The 15,118-nt window shown below is 42.2% G+C and overlaps 1 protein-coding gene across 2 annotated transcripts in view; it reads left to right on the top strand.

Moving 5' to 3' along the window:
• Nucleotides 1-12,608: 12,608 nt before the first annotated feature.
• The window catches only part of KATNAL1 (katanin catalytic subunit A1 like 1), a 44,814-nt gene continuing 42,304 nt past the window's right edge, over nt 12,609-15,118 (top strand). Inside the window, exon 1 of one of the 2 annotated variants that reach the window (XM_081951121.1) lies at nt 12,609-12,856. The gene's annotated coding sequence lies outside the window, so the exon portion shown is untranslated. Of the gene's footprint in view, nt 12,857-12,918; nt 13,013-15,118 lie in introns of those variants that run through there. The other variant, XM_081951122.1, reaches the window with a different exon arrangement.

Raw genomic sequence — 15,118 nt, 5'->3', positions numbered from 1 at the left:
GGGTTTCTTACAATTGGGGTATTTTAATGGTGATTTTTAACTGTCTAAATGTTGTAATTTGCTACCTCCTCCGTGCATGTGTGTCTTTGTATATATGTATGTTTATGTGTTTGTACACATGTTTTATGTTCTATATGCTCCATTGTACGCCGCCCCGAGTCCTGCCTGGAAAGGGAGCGGCTAATAAATTCAAATTATTATTATTATTATTATTATTATTATTATTATTATTATTATTATTATTATTATTATTATTATTATTATTATTATTATTCTCCCTCAGCTAGGTCATTATCAAACATCACTAATATTAGAAGGTACCAACTACATCCTTGGAGACAAGAAGCAATAGAGCTGATATTGGAGATATTCAATTCCAAAACCCAGCAATTTTATCTAGATGTTGACGGAGCTCTCTCAAACACATTAGAGGTTACAAAGCCAACAGCATTGACTTTTCAGCACTTCATGGTCTACTGACCATCAGGGTATATAAAGATGTGGTTAGAGATTAAGCATTTACTCTGGGTCCCCTCTTTGTTTACTCTCTACTTGCTCTTTGTCTAAAAGATGGGTAATTAATTTGAGGTCACTTCCTTCTGCCTCTTTATTTAAGCATGCATGCCCAGAGCGCATAGAAACCTTTCTCTTGTAGGATGTTGTTAGTTAGACTTTTCCTATCTCTACAATATATTGTCTGTCAGTACATCTCCTTTCTCTTAAAACCTGCTCCACTAATTCTTCTTCAGGTTAGATTCACGCTCTAAAGAACATTCACATACGTATATAAAAAGCTTCAGCTTCCAGCAAAACTGAAACGGCATCACTTTGTGAACAAATCTAAACAGGAAGGACTGGAGTCACTGTAGAATTGTCCCCTTAAGGCACAAGACTGACATAAGTGCAATTGTGGATGGTACTGAAAACTGCCAAGAGAGCAGGAGAACTAACAGGGTTGAACTCTTCTCATCTACTTTCTGGAATAGGTTATCTACGATAAGGCAATCAAATCAGTTTTAGTACTGTATTCTGTCTGAAGGCCTAATTGACAAAGGTCCAGCTAATTCATATAATTCAGATATCCCAGAAACTGTACAGCTAGTATCTTTCCAATTATATTTTCCCCAAATGCAGTGTTTGAGATATGTCTATAATTGTATAGTTCTTGTAAGCTAGAGAAATCTTTTTAAAATAAACAATTTTGTAACAATCTCCTCAGGTCACTGGGGAATGCTTAGCATGCCATTTCTCTTCACAGCTCCCCTATCCCAGCTAATTTAAATAAGCAGGAAGGACAAAGCTATAAGCAAGAATATACATCATTAATTAATTACTTAATCCACTCACTCATTTATTCAAATTTATACACCACCCATCCACTAGTTAAGTGGGTGGTTTACACCTATAAAAAACATAAAAATCCACACAAAAATCTGTACAACAATAGACAACGTTTAAAAAGATGGAAAGAGAATCCCCAAGCCACCAGCCAACTCCAAGGTTCATCCTACTGTTAGATCTCCATGCTGTTTGACAGCATAGGGCTCCTTCCAGAGGTGGTAGTCAGCCAGTTCTGACCGGTTCTCATGAAACGGTAGCGGAAATTTTGAGTTGTTCGGAGAACCGCAAAATACCACCTCTGACTGGCTCCGCCCCCATCTATTCGCTGCCTCCTGAGTCCCAGCTGATTGGCTGGGTCTTCTTCTGTTGCCCTGCACAGGAGAACGGAGCTGGAAAGCAGGTTAGTGGGGTGGGGAGGGAATGGGGATTTTACAGCATCCTTGCCCTGGAGTGGGGTGGAATTAGAGATTTTACAGTACCCTTGCCCTGGAGTGGGGTGGGAAGGGAATGGAGATTTTGCAATATCCATCCCCGCCATGCCCACCAAGCCACGTCCAGCAAGCCACACCACGCCCACAGAACCGGTAGTAAAAAAATATTGAATCCCACCACTGGTTCCTTCCACACCTTCTGCCTACATCCTTGGATCTACAGTTGAAAATAGTCCTAAATAGTAGAACCTAAACAAAACTTCAAACATGCATTGAATTTAGAATTTAAATTTGAATTCCTTTCAGAGAAGTATTGAGCTGGGCAATGAGAAGTACATTGCTGTTACTTTTTAAAATCTATTTTCCTTGCTGTCTGCCTCAGAAAGACTGCTCTCAGACTATCAATTTTCTAGTTATAAGTGATGTCATTTTCAACAGCAATTCCTGGCAGATCAATCACTTTTCTTGACTCATTGTAGGTTTCGGACAACTTTTTATTAGTTTCAGTTTTGAAAAACCTTGATTTGTCACAGCAACTGAAACAGACATGCACAAGAAGATTCTGACTATAGGGGTGACAGTGTTTGAAATGTAAATGAGCAATTTTATTCAGAGTATAAGAAGACGGTTATTTACTTCTTTGGGCATCATGCATGACAATTCTATAATTTCTTTCTTTAATTAATTTACATCTCCCTCTGCTATTTTTGTCTTCAGCCTTTTGCAGTCACTCTTCAACTTCTCCTTGTCTATATGTTTTGTTTGTGCTATATTTGGGTTCATTTATATATAACCAACAATTAGATTTCTTCTATCTGTACATCTGCAGGTAGTCCTCGTTTACCGACTGCGTAGTGCAGCAACCATTTCAAGTTACCAGAGTGCTTAAAAATAACTTTGTGAGTGACCAATCCTTGCATTTACAACTTTTGCAGTATCCTGCAATCACATGATCACCATTTGCTTGCTTTGCAACTAGCTTGTAACAAGCGAAGTTAATGAAACAGGTGGAAGTAAAATCACAAGTTGCAGTCAAATGAGTTTTTGCTCAGTGAATGTGGCACTTCGCTTTACAACCGGGGGGGGGGGGGTGGGAAATAAAGTCATAAGCCCGTTGCAGTCATGTGAGTTTCCACTTAGCAACCTTGGTGTTTGTCGACTTGAGTTGCTGGTCCTAACAGTGATTGATAAGTGAGGACTACCAGGTATTTACATTCTCTAATTCTCCTCTCCCTCTTCAGGTATCAGATGGCAAATGGGAAAGGACAAGGGTTCTGCTTGGCCTGTGATGGCATTTGTTGGCAACCCAGGATGGCACGAAAGCATCTTCCACTCTTCCTTCTTGCATTCTTTCTTCAATCATAACAGGTGGTAGGTTCGGTCTGGATCAATGTATGCAGGGGTTGGATTCAGCCAGTTTGGATTGGTTCGAGCGAACCGGATGTTAATTTTAATCTGGTTCGCTGAACCGGTAGTTGCAAGCACTGGGTGCAGTGGCGTAGCGTGGGTTGTCAGCACCCGGGGCAAGGCAAGTAATTTGCGCCCCCTAACCCGTGGATTTTAGCACTCGAGTCTCTTCCACTAGATTAGTTAAAGAAACCCTTACCCCCTAAGCACGTGTATTGTTTGTTATGAAAATACTGATGTAATTAAAGTAAAATGCATCTAAATACAAGTTTATTTTCAAACACTTTATTGAGTGCGAACATGCATTACACATTCTCCACATTTTCAGCAGGTCTATGAATACAAATCTGCACTGTCCCTCCCCCAGATAGTCCCTCGCTCTCTCTCCGCACCGCACGCGTGCCCCCCCCTCCACAGTGGGCGGCGACCCGGCGGCTCGGATCGGATTCGCAGAGCCAGCACTGCAGTGAGAGAGAGTGAGTGAGCCAGGCAGGGGCAGAGAGCTGCAAGTGCGAGCGCCCCCCCCAGATGTTGCGCCCGGTGCGGCCGCCCCCCCTGCACTCCCCACGCTACGCCACTGACTGGGTGACCCTGCCCGCCCCTCCCCTCCTCTGCCAGGAGTCTCCACGTGGCTCATTTTGTAGACGAGGTAAATTTAGGGTACGTGCAGAGGCTCTGGGAGGGCAAAAAATGGGCCTACTGAAAGTACCGGAAGTCCGAAAACAGGCCTGTTTCTGGCCTCTGGAAGGTCTCCTGAGCCCGGGGGAGGACTTTTTCACCCTCCCGGAGGCTTGAGAAAAGCCTCCAGAACTTGGAAAGGGCAAAAATGCCCCCCCCCCTGCTGTGGTGCAGGAAGCTGACTAGCAGAACCGATTGCTAAAAATTTTCAATCCCAACGCTGAATGTATGGTGGTAGTAGAATGAATGGCAGGAGTGGAATGGCTTGGTACTGGCTTGGCACTGGGTTGACTGGGGCAGCTATACAGCTCTGAGTTGCAATGAGCCTTGAGAAGGAGGGTCAGCTCTGGTCACACACTTCGGCAGGCAGGCAGTACATTATGTTTCCACAGATTCACAGCAATTGCTTCCAGAGTGGAGTGCTTTTCTCTAGCTGCCCTATCTTTATAGTAACAGCTGCCATCATAGCTCACGGTGTCCTGCTAGCCTGACCTTGTGCATCCAGACTATGCAGGGAAGGAGGCAGGAATAGGGACGATTGTCAGCTTATCCAGGAAAGGCATGCATCCAGGAAAAATGTGGAAAGGGTGAAGAAATCCTTGCATCAGATTCCCCATTTTTCTGCGGTTGACGAATGAACACCCCGAGGATTAGAAATAGGAAATCCAATTCTCTCATTCTGTGGGATGCTGCTACAGGAGGACGAGGAGGATTTGAGACCTGTCCAACTTATGAACTACCATTCTCTACATACAGAAATTGCTGACCTTATTTCTTGTTTCCTGGAATATAATAAAGAAACTGTTGTTAGCTGTGATCTTCCTTGTTTTAGTGAGAGCCTAATACGTTATGAAAACTGCTCATATGTCTCTGCATTTTACAATTCAGTCAAGGTGCTGACAGCGTCGCTGACAGGCAATAGGAGAAATTCCTCAAGTGCAGTAAGGGAACTCAGAAAACCAGTATGATGTAGTGGTTAAGGCACCAGGCTGGAAACCAGGAAACCATGAATTCGAACCCTGCCCTAACCACAAAACCAGCTAGGTGACCTTGGGTAAGTCAATTTCTCACAGCCCTAGGAAATAAGGAATGGCAAGCCATTTCTGAAACCTTGCCAAGAAAACTGCAGGGATTTATCCAATTTCCAGGAGTGAGCACTGACTTAAAGGCATTAAACTAAGGATTTAGGCCACATACATGCAGCTGCTTTGTCCTAGTTTTTTTTCCATCCTAGACTGCAAAAGAAAACAGCATCCTATATTTTGCTGTCCTCTCAGTGTGCCTTTACACATAACCATACACATGTCTCTATAGCTTTAGCATGCAACATCTGTGCTTTGGAATTCTCTTGGTTGAAATTTCAGCTCCAGCCAACATTATTCAACATATAAAAACCCTCTTCCAATGGAATGATATGATTACTGTAACCTTTCCTTTTTTCTTCTTTCCCATTGTATCATCAGCTGATGGAATTAAAAAAAATTATTGAGATTTCAGATAGTCCTCAACTTTATGACTGTTTTTTTTAGCAATTGTTAAGTTACTTACGACCTGACTTTGAAGTTACAACAGCTGCACACATACACCCTTGCAGTCACATTTATTATTTATTTATTTCTTTGGATTTATAAACCGCCTCCTCTCCCAAAAAGGGACTCGGGGCGGTGTACAGTCAATGAAACACAGATAAAATACATAAATAACAATATAAATAATATATAAACAATTAAATACTTGAGCATTTGAGTGGAGGAGGTGAGACTGTACAAAGAAATAAATATAGTATAAAAGCCCTAAAACATCCCAATTAAAATACCCAAACCCAATTAAAATATATCCCCGGGAGGTAAGACTAAGAGTGTGCCAGGCCAGCTAATTGAAACAGGTGAGTCTTTAGTTTTTGACGGAAGGAACGGAGGTCAGTGGTGGTTCTGATGTCGGGGGGGAGGTCATTCCAGAGGGTTGGGCCCATCACAGAGAAGGACCTACTCCTAGGTGTCGCCTGCTGGCATTGCCGGTGGATGGCACCAGGAGGAGTCCCTCCCTGTGAGAGCGGATTGGTCGTAGGGACGTGTGTGGTAGGATGCGATCCTGCAGATAACTAGATCCTATGCCATGGAGCGCTTTAAAGATGGTAATCAATACCTTGAAACGCACCCGAAAGGCCACAGGCAGCCAGTGCAGCTCGCGCAGGAGGGGTGTTACGCGGGAGTATCGTGCACTCCCCATGATGGCCCGCGCGGCTGCGTTCTGGACTAGCTGTAGTCTCCGGATGCGTCCCAAGGGGAGCCCCATGTAGAGGGCATTGCAGTAGTCCAGGCGAGACGTCACCAGCGCGTGAGTGACCGTGCGTAGGGCACTCCGGTCCAGTAGGGGATGATTACATGATTGCATTTTGGCACTTTAAAAAGTGATTGCAGTGACTGGCATTTCATAACTATGGTTTTTGATGTTTGTTGCCAGTTTCTCGCATTTACTTCTGGTTTTTGGCAAAAAATGCCCATAGCTCTAATGGATTTACTTAAAGACCAATGCATTCACTTAACAGCCATGGTGTTCACTGAAGGATCACTGCAAAAAATGTAAAATTGGGTCCTGTCCAGTGGTGGGATTCAAAAATATAAACTACCGATTCTGTGAGTGTGGCTTGATGGGCATGGCATGGCTTGGTGGGCATGGCTTGGTGGGCGTGGCAGGGGAAGGATACTGCAAAATCCCCATTTCTGCCCGATCTAATCAAAGGTGGTATTTACCAGTTCTCTGAACTACTCAAAATTCTCCAGAACTGGTCAGAACCTGCTGAAAACCACCTCTGGTCTTGTCACATGATGACCCACTTAACAAACACAAGAACTTATGGCTATAATTCTGGGCTTAATTACAGTGTAAGTCAAGAACTATCTGTTCACATCATCTGGTCCATTATTCACTCTATTTATCTCTATGAGACTGCAAAGAATTATGACTTTTGGGCTGTCATCTGTAAACCGCTTAGAGAAGGCTCTAAAGCACTGTGAAGCATTATATAAGTCTAAGTGCTGTTGTTATCTAGAGATTGTCTGGATTTATATATCCAAGTTACAGTTCAGTATTCTCAAAGAGAAATTTTTGTGGGGATTGGTGTGGCAGCTATAGATTCCCCTAAGAACACAATGTGAAGAGACAAAATGAGGATCCAGGCAGGCGTGAAATGCTCTTACTTTTGCTACCTGTTCACACATGGCACTTCTGCGCATGCGCAGAGCGTCCATGATGATGTCTGGCCAGGTGTCCAGAAGCTCCAACCACTACTGGTTCACCTGAACCGGAGCGAATCGGCAGAATACCAACTCTGGATCCAGGGCTTTTCTAGGAGACACGCTATAGAAATATACAAACTGATTTTTTTCAATCCCACTTTCAATTACGTGCATTAAGTCAGATAGGGATTGCTCAATTTCAAGGCTTCACAAATCATCATCATCCTGGTTGTTATAAAAGTGGCTGTGGAAGCTAGTTCCACCGTGGTAAATGAATTTGTGGGGACCAGACTGAAGTAAATTAGCAGAACCACCTAGAATCTCAACATTTCAGGCACAAACTGTACCATTCTATGACTGCTTCCCTGACACATTCATCAATTGCCAGCATATAGTGTTTAAAGGTGAGTTATTAGGGAAAAGACCACCTCAGAGTATGGCATTTAAGCTGTCTCAGATGTGAAATGTCACTGAGATTCCAGTGGAGGCAGAGGGACATGTGTCGGGAAGCAATTAATGGATTGAGGTCACTTTAATGGGACATCTCCTTTTGCAAAGGTATCTAACAGTAGTCAGGCTAAAATTGACTAGGGACTAAAGTGTCCATTGCCTGGGCCCTGCTACAAGGGGTGGGGAAGGGGGTCAGCAACTAATTAGGATATGTTTGTGGTCTTCACAGAGTACAAAAAGTCCTTGGCGCTTCCTCTCTGGACAAGCTCAGCATAGACATTGAAATCCCTCAGACAAGAATCGTCTGGTAATGCCCAAAGCTCAGACAGAACAGCGACGTGCCATTAGGCAACAGAGCAGATAGCACTGTAGCATCTTAAATTGTCTTGGCAACCTAAACATAGCTCTATTTATTCAAAACTGGCTGACTCTCAAATGGCACACCTCTCTCTCCTCCAGTCCTAACTTGCTGCACCAGGTAGGAACCTAAAGGACAGATCTGAGAAAAGCTAAATTCTTCCTTTTCTGCCAGCCAGATCTACGATATATGCACTATAAACACAATAGCTAGGATTATATCCCAGATGACAGATGTTTTATGAATTACTTTGCCCTAAATTGGAATGATTTTCTACTTTGGAGGGATTTTAAAGAGCAAAAGGAAAAGCAATTTCACTCTTTTAATTTCTGCCAATCTGGAAAACATTTAATATTTCTGTCCAGTTTGATAATATGATACGTTACCAGTCATATTCCCTGAGGTCCCCAGGCAAGGAAGAAAGAGGAAGCACAGCTCCAAGCTGAAAAAAATGCCTGCATCTGATCTGTGGCTTGGCACTGTATTTCAATCCAGGCAATTTTATTTTTTTGAAAACCTTAGGATAAATACAAACCACGGCTTGCATGATATGTGAATGAGGGCTGTGTACCCTTTTTTTAAATCAGTGGGACTTATTTCTGATTAAACACATCTAGAATTTTATTATTTTATTTTCAATTAGTGGGTATATTTGTAATTATTAAGTGCATGATTATACTTTTATTATTTAAAAAGCAATTAAAATTATATTAAAAAGTGCATGATTATAATTTGTAAAGACATTTAAAGTTATTAAATGCAGGAATCCATTCTCTGCTTCAGGGGAAATTTAAGTAAATAATGGTTAACGAATTAATTATTCAAGTACAGAATTGACATAGTTCTATAAAGAAACAATGTTTTTACTATGTTTATAAAGTAAACACATGGAAAGTTTTAACACAATTCTGAGGATCTTATTAGGAGGCAGACTGGATGTTGAAGTTAAATGAGTATACATATACTAATCATCATTGGTTTGCTTAAATTTGTTTGGGTTTTGCTTTGTGTCCTCTGTGATTCTAGTCTCGTGGGTTTATTAACATTTGATGCAAAGTGTGAAACTTCCATTACATATTGGGCATTTTATGACCATCTGTTCAAAGGTTGGCGTGGCTACTAGCCAAAAAGAAGAAATCCCACTTTTGGTTTAACATATTTACTTTGTTTTTATTTTATTAGTGTCACCACTGTTCCAGTAAACAGACAGTAGAAGCAGTGAATAGGTAAAGAAAATTAAAGAGATTGGCCCTTGTTGCATTTCAGGGTTTAGTGACCTTGATTTAAAAAACTAATTTCTTGATGTTTCGCCAACTGTGGCTGGCATCATCCTCTAAAGATGTGAGTCACAGTTATTGGCAAAACATCAGGAAATCTGTTCACTAAAACCTGAAGCCCAATACAGCTGTGAATGCCTACCTCAGTGTATTAAGAGGATTTATGAATATGGTCTCTTCAAATGCTGAAAGAATGGGATACCGTAACATATTTAACAATTTAACAGAGTTGGAGGGGGCCTTGTAGGTCATCTAGTCCAACCCCCAAGGAGACCCTACACCATTTCTGAGTGTCCAGTCTGTTGTTGAAAGCTTCCAGTGAGCAGTCTCCCACAACCTCTGAAGGCAAGCTGTTCCATTGGTTGATTGTTCTGTCAGAAAATTTATCCTTATTTCTAGTTGAATCTCTCTTTGATCAGTTCCATTATTCCATCCATTATTCCTTGTCTGGCCTTCAGGTGCTTTGGAACATAGTTTTGACCCCTTCTACTCTATGGCACCCCTCAAATATTGGAAGACTGCTATCATGTCTCTCCTGGTCCTTCTCTTCACTAGACTAGCCATGCCCAGTTCCTGTAACCATTCTTCATGTTTTAGTCTCCAGTCCCCTAATCATCTTGGTTGCTCTTCTCTGCACTCTAGAGTCTCAACATCTTTTTAATAGTATGGTGACCAAAACTGGATGCAGTATTCTAAGTGTGATCTTACTAAGGCTTTATAGAGTGGTATTGGTAACTTACTTGATCTTGATTGTATCCTCGTTAATGCAATTTAGGATTCATTGGCTTTTTTTGCTGCTGCCGCACTTAGTTCATATTTAATTGGTTGTCCACTAAGACTCCAAGACTTGCGTTGTCAAGACTGTTGCAGAGTTTATGCATTTGCTAATTCTGGTTTGCTGCAGATGTCATCTGGGAAGGCTTTTATGCTATCCAAGCCATTGGTCTAAATTGGGGCTCCAGGTTCACATTTCTTTTACATTCCTAGTTTAAGGTGCCCTATGAACTCAGCCAACTCTGAATTATTAACTATGAGGCAAAAGTTGGCTTCACTGGTGCCATTCCCATATTGCACTTAGTTATAGTTTATTTTAATATGAAGGAGTTCCAACTGACTAGGTCCACAGCCTCCCCCCCCCAAAGGTTCAAGGCAATGTGTATTTACACACCAATGAAAAAGGAGCAATTTCTTTTTGATTTGGAGGAGGGGATAAATGGGGTATTCATCAAATTTACAGATGACACCAAGCTGGCAGGAATAGCCAATATTCAAGAAGATAGGCTTAATACACAGAAGAATCTTGACAAACTTGAACATTGGGCGCTATTTAACAAAATGAAATTCAATGGTGAAAAAAGTAACGTTCTACATTTAGGCAACAAAAACAAAATGCACAGGTACAGTATATGTGGTACCTTGCTCAATAGTAGTAACTGTGAGAGGGATCTTGGAGTCCTAGTGGACAATCATTTACATAGGAGCCAACAGTGTGCAGCAGCTGCCAAAAAAGCCAACACAGTTCTAGACTACATAAACAGAGGGATAGAATCAAGATCACTTGAAGTGTTAATACCACTTTATAATGCCTTGGTAAGGCCACACTTGGAATACTGCATCCAGTTTTGGTCACCACGATGTAGAAAAGATGTGGAGACTCTAGAAAGAGTGCAGAGAAGAGCAACAAAGAGGATTAGAGGACTGGAGACTAAAACATATGAGGAACGGTTGCAGGAACTGGGTATGTCTAGTTCAGTGGTGGGCAACCTTTTTTTTCAACTGAGCCAAATCTCGCCAAAACCACGATTGAAATTTACTTTGAGAGCCACATTTTTAAAACCGAAAATACATAGGATGGTACACTGTTTTTAGTTTCAATAAGTTTTTATTGAGAATATTCTGCATGCAAGTATCCACATAGGTCGGGAGGATACAAATAACACAACTAATAAAACAAAAACTTTAGAACGATATTATTTATCGATAACGTTAAATTCCGTAAAATTTGCCTTACAATGTAGAGAAAATTACATCCTGACATTGACTGACAAAGTCACAACCACTAATGTGAACATTGGCCTTGCATTTCCTTGGATAGTTTGAGTAAGTCAGGTTTGTATGTTGTTGTTTTTAATTTCATCTCTCTCTCCCACTTTCTTTCTTTTTTTCTTTTTCTTTCTCTCTCTCTCTCTGGCTCTTTGTCTCTCTCTTCCTCCCTCCCCCATCTCTGTCACTCTGTGTGTGTGTGTGTCTGTCTGTCTCTCACTCACTCTGTGTGTGTGTGTGTCTGTCTCTGTCTCTCTCCCCTCCCTTCCTCTCTCTCTGTCACTCTGTGTATGTGGGTGTGTCTGTCTCTCACTCATTCACTTAATCACTCACTCTGTGTGTGTCTCTCTCTCTCTGTCTGTCTATCTTTCTCTCCCTCCCTCCCCCTCTCTGTCTCTCTCTGTCTCTGTGTGTGTGTGTCTGTCTGTCAGTCTCTCTCTGATTCCCTCCCTCACTCCCTCTCTCTGTTCCTCTCTGTCTGTCTGTCTCACACACACACACACACACACACACACACACACACACACTGTGGTCACCTTGTTGAGTGTTCCAATCACATTTGAAACACTCAACAACTGGCCTGCATTTATGGTATTTTGCAGCATTCTGCAGTCATAGGACCAAAATTGGTTGTCACTCGCCCGGGCTTTTGCAGAAGCTTCCCTCCGAAGCCCGAGAGGAGGGAGGGGAGCGGGCACCCGGCACACAGAAGAGCCGCATTAAAGGGTGTAAAGAGCCGCATGTGGCTCCCGAGCCGCGGGTTGCCCACCACTGGTCTAGTTTAATGAAAAGAAGGACTAGGGGAGACATGATAGCAGTGTTCCAATATCTCAGGGGTTGCCACAAAGAAGAGGGAATCAAACTATTCTCCAAGGCACCTGAGGGTAGAACAAGAGGCAATGGGTGGAAACTAAACAAGGAGAGAAGCAATTTAGAACTGAGGAGAAATTTCCTGACAGTTAGAACAATTAATCAGTGGAACAGCTTGCCTCCAGAAGTTGTGAATGCCCCAACACTGGAAGTCTTTAAGAAGATGTTGGATAGCCATTTGTCTGAAACAGTATAGGGTTTCCTGCCTAGGCAGGGGGTTGGACTAGAAGACCTCCAAGGTCCCTTCCAACTCCGTTATTCTATTCTCTATACACGCGGAAATTTTTTTGTGGTGTTCACTTCAGGCTGAAGAAGAAAGCACTGACGAGGGAAAAAACAAAACAAAAGCCGGGAACGTCCAATCTCGAAACTGTGCCGGGAAGCGGCTCCACAGCATAGATTCGGGTCTCCCTCCCGCCAATAGGGGGAGGAGCGTCGGGAGGTTTCTACCCCGCCTTCCCTCTGCCTCCATGGTAACCAATCGCCGCCGCTACTGTCCCGCACGCGCGCCAACTGGCCGAAGGACCCAGAAGGCGGCGTTGCCCCCACCCCCACCCCCACCCCGGCTCTCTCTTTCCGCACCCCGCGCGCACGAGCACGCGAAGGCGGTGGCCCCTCCCTGCCGTAGGCCCACCAGTTCCATCCTTTTTTTTTGCTTTTTTAGACCCAAGGATTAGCTTGGAAGACGGAGGATGCGATACCCACCCTCCCCGCTCGGAATCGCGAGCCTCGGGAAATCGTAACAGACGCTTCCCTCCCCAGGTGAGCAAGTCAAGGGGTGGGGGTGGGGGTGGGGGTTGGAAAGAAAAGATTTTTTCCCCCGAGAAGCATGATGGGAGTTGTAGTCCCGCTGGCGGCTGCTCGTAGAGAGCGGGCTTCAAAGGACTACAGATGCTGGCGATTCCTTGTGCCTTTTAGGTGGGTGTGAGGGGGGGGGAAGAATAAGGTTTGGGATGCTCAGTTGCTTATTCTAAGGGAGGGTGAGGAAAGGCATGTTTTACCTTTGCAATGGACGGAGTTCGACGCGGAGCAATGGTAACTAGGGTTGGGTCCTAATTATAACGGCCCAGAGAAGCCCCTCTTTAATGATGGGTTTTGTTTTTTTTAAAGCCTGCCCATTTGGGATTTCCACCTCCAATCTGCCGTCCTATAGATGTATGGAACTCGGCTCCCTCCATTCTCAGCTAGTGGCACAATAGGCCCAAGGTGACAGGGTCGCCAATGCAGCACCTTTCAGGGTGGCTTCTGAGGTACCAGTATAAATACGATGCAGTTGATAAGTGAGGAGGCAGAAAGCTAGCCATCAATCTTGCAAGGGCTGCAAATTGAAAGGATGAGTGGGGGGACAAGAGGAGTTACAATACCAATCACGAGTCTCACTTTCATGATAAAACAAGGTTCTATGAAGCAATAAATAAAGGAGTAAAAATAAGGAGCAAAAGAAATCGCAGGCATGAGATAAGAAAGGGGAATTCTGGTTTTCCCTTTTATAAATTTATGTGTCATATTTATATGACGACTCATCTCACAAAAAACACAGGCTCCATGTTTTTCTGTCTTTGTGCAGCCATCCTTTATTTCAGCCCATTGATTGCAAGGTGTCTGAAATAATTCAGTGGCATGTAATCCAACAATCAATGGATCTCACCATATCTATACAACTTTATACATTGCCTTTTGTTCTGTAAAAGTCTAATCTCTTTGAGGATATTATGAACTCCATCTGTCTTCTTTCCCTTGACATCTTCACTCCTTCATAAGTTTACAATTTGGACTTTTCTTCAGTACATTTCTTGCATGCTTGCTTGCTTACTATTGTGTCCATTCATCACCCATTCATTATTGAACCTATGTTTTATTGTTTTAATACATCTAAAATACTTTCTTCTCACTGCACTCAATTTTCTTTTGTGTTTCTCTTGATATACCCAACGCTCACTTCCATGGAACAGAGTGGCCAGAAGTTCTATGTAGCACAGTGGACAGAATCACTTTCTTGCACACAAGAACTTGCCTCTTTCAACAACACCCCAAAGATCAACAGCGTTATACTTGCTCTAGTTTTTTGCCTCATTTCTATAACATGCAATCGTTGACTTCTTTTTCCATCAGTCACAATTGCTGTATGTTAGTCTTTAGTACATTAATTTTCAAATCCATATTTGATTTGTTGCAGATTATTTGGGTTCTCAGCCAATAACATGATAATGTTTGCAGACACAAATACATGCACATTTATCTTCCCAATCGAAACACGTTTAAACATCACCATAAACATTCCTTCTGTATTTGAAGGAAATGCATACATACATACATAATATTATATTATATTTATATACGGTATATAAATACCCAGAATAATCAAGGAGATCATCACACTTTCGTATTTTGCTCCCAATTTTATATTGAACCATTTGCTATACATTCTATTTATTAACAGATGTGTTTGATGTCTATCACATACTGTTTATTTTGTATTCAACATTCAAATTTCAATTCCCTATGGCAAAACTTTTCATAATTCCAACCTATTTACTTTCTTAATATCTAACTCAACAAACATATAATACTTTTCACATAATGCATTTTAGGATGATAGCGACTATCTGTTTTACTTGTATACCTGCCCACTCAGCAGCAACCCTTCTAAAACTAAAGAAAATACTGTACTAGTCAGTTTTGGTGCATTCTGGCTAGTATGCCACAAGTACAGCCCATCCTAGTTTTACCCCAAGTAGCTAATGTGTTCTAGGAAAGAGAAGAAAATTCTGGTTAGAAGAAATTAGTGAGCTCCTAAAGAGAGTCAAGAAAGGCAATATATAAAACAGATCTGGTGGAATGGATGCAAAGATGGTTTGCAGTGGTAGAAAGATAAGGGGAGGTATAGTGGAATCCTTTCATTTTTCTTATGTCTTTAATTTCTTTGGCTTATTGTTCTATTAATTTCTATACTTACCTTACGGCTTATCCTAAAAAGGAAATCCTGATGGGTATGTATATATGTATAGTACCATATAATTCCTT

Source organism: Natrix helvetica (assembly GCF_964273705.1).
Source record: "Natrix helvetica genome assembly, chromosome: 4".
NCBI lineage: Eukaryota > Metazoa > Chordata > Lepidosauria > Squamata > Natricidae > Natrix > Natrix helvetica.
The sequence above is the reverse complement of the archived record's forward strand: the minus strand, read 5'-3'. Positions and strand labels throughout refer to the sequence as shown.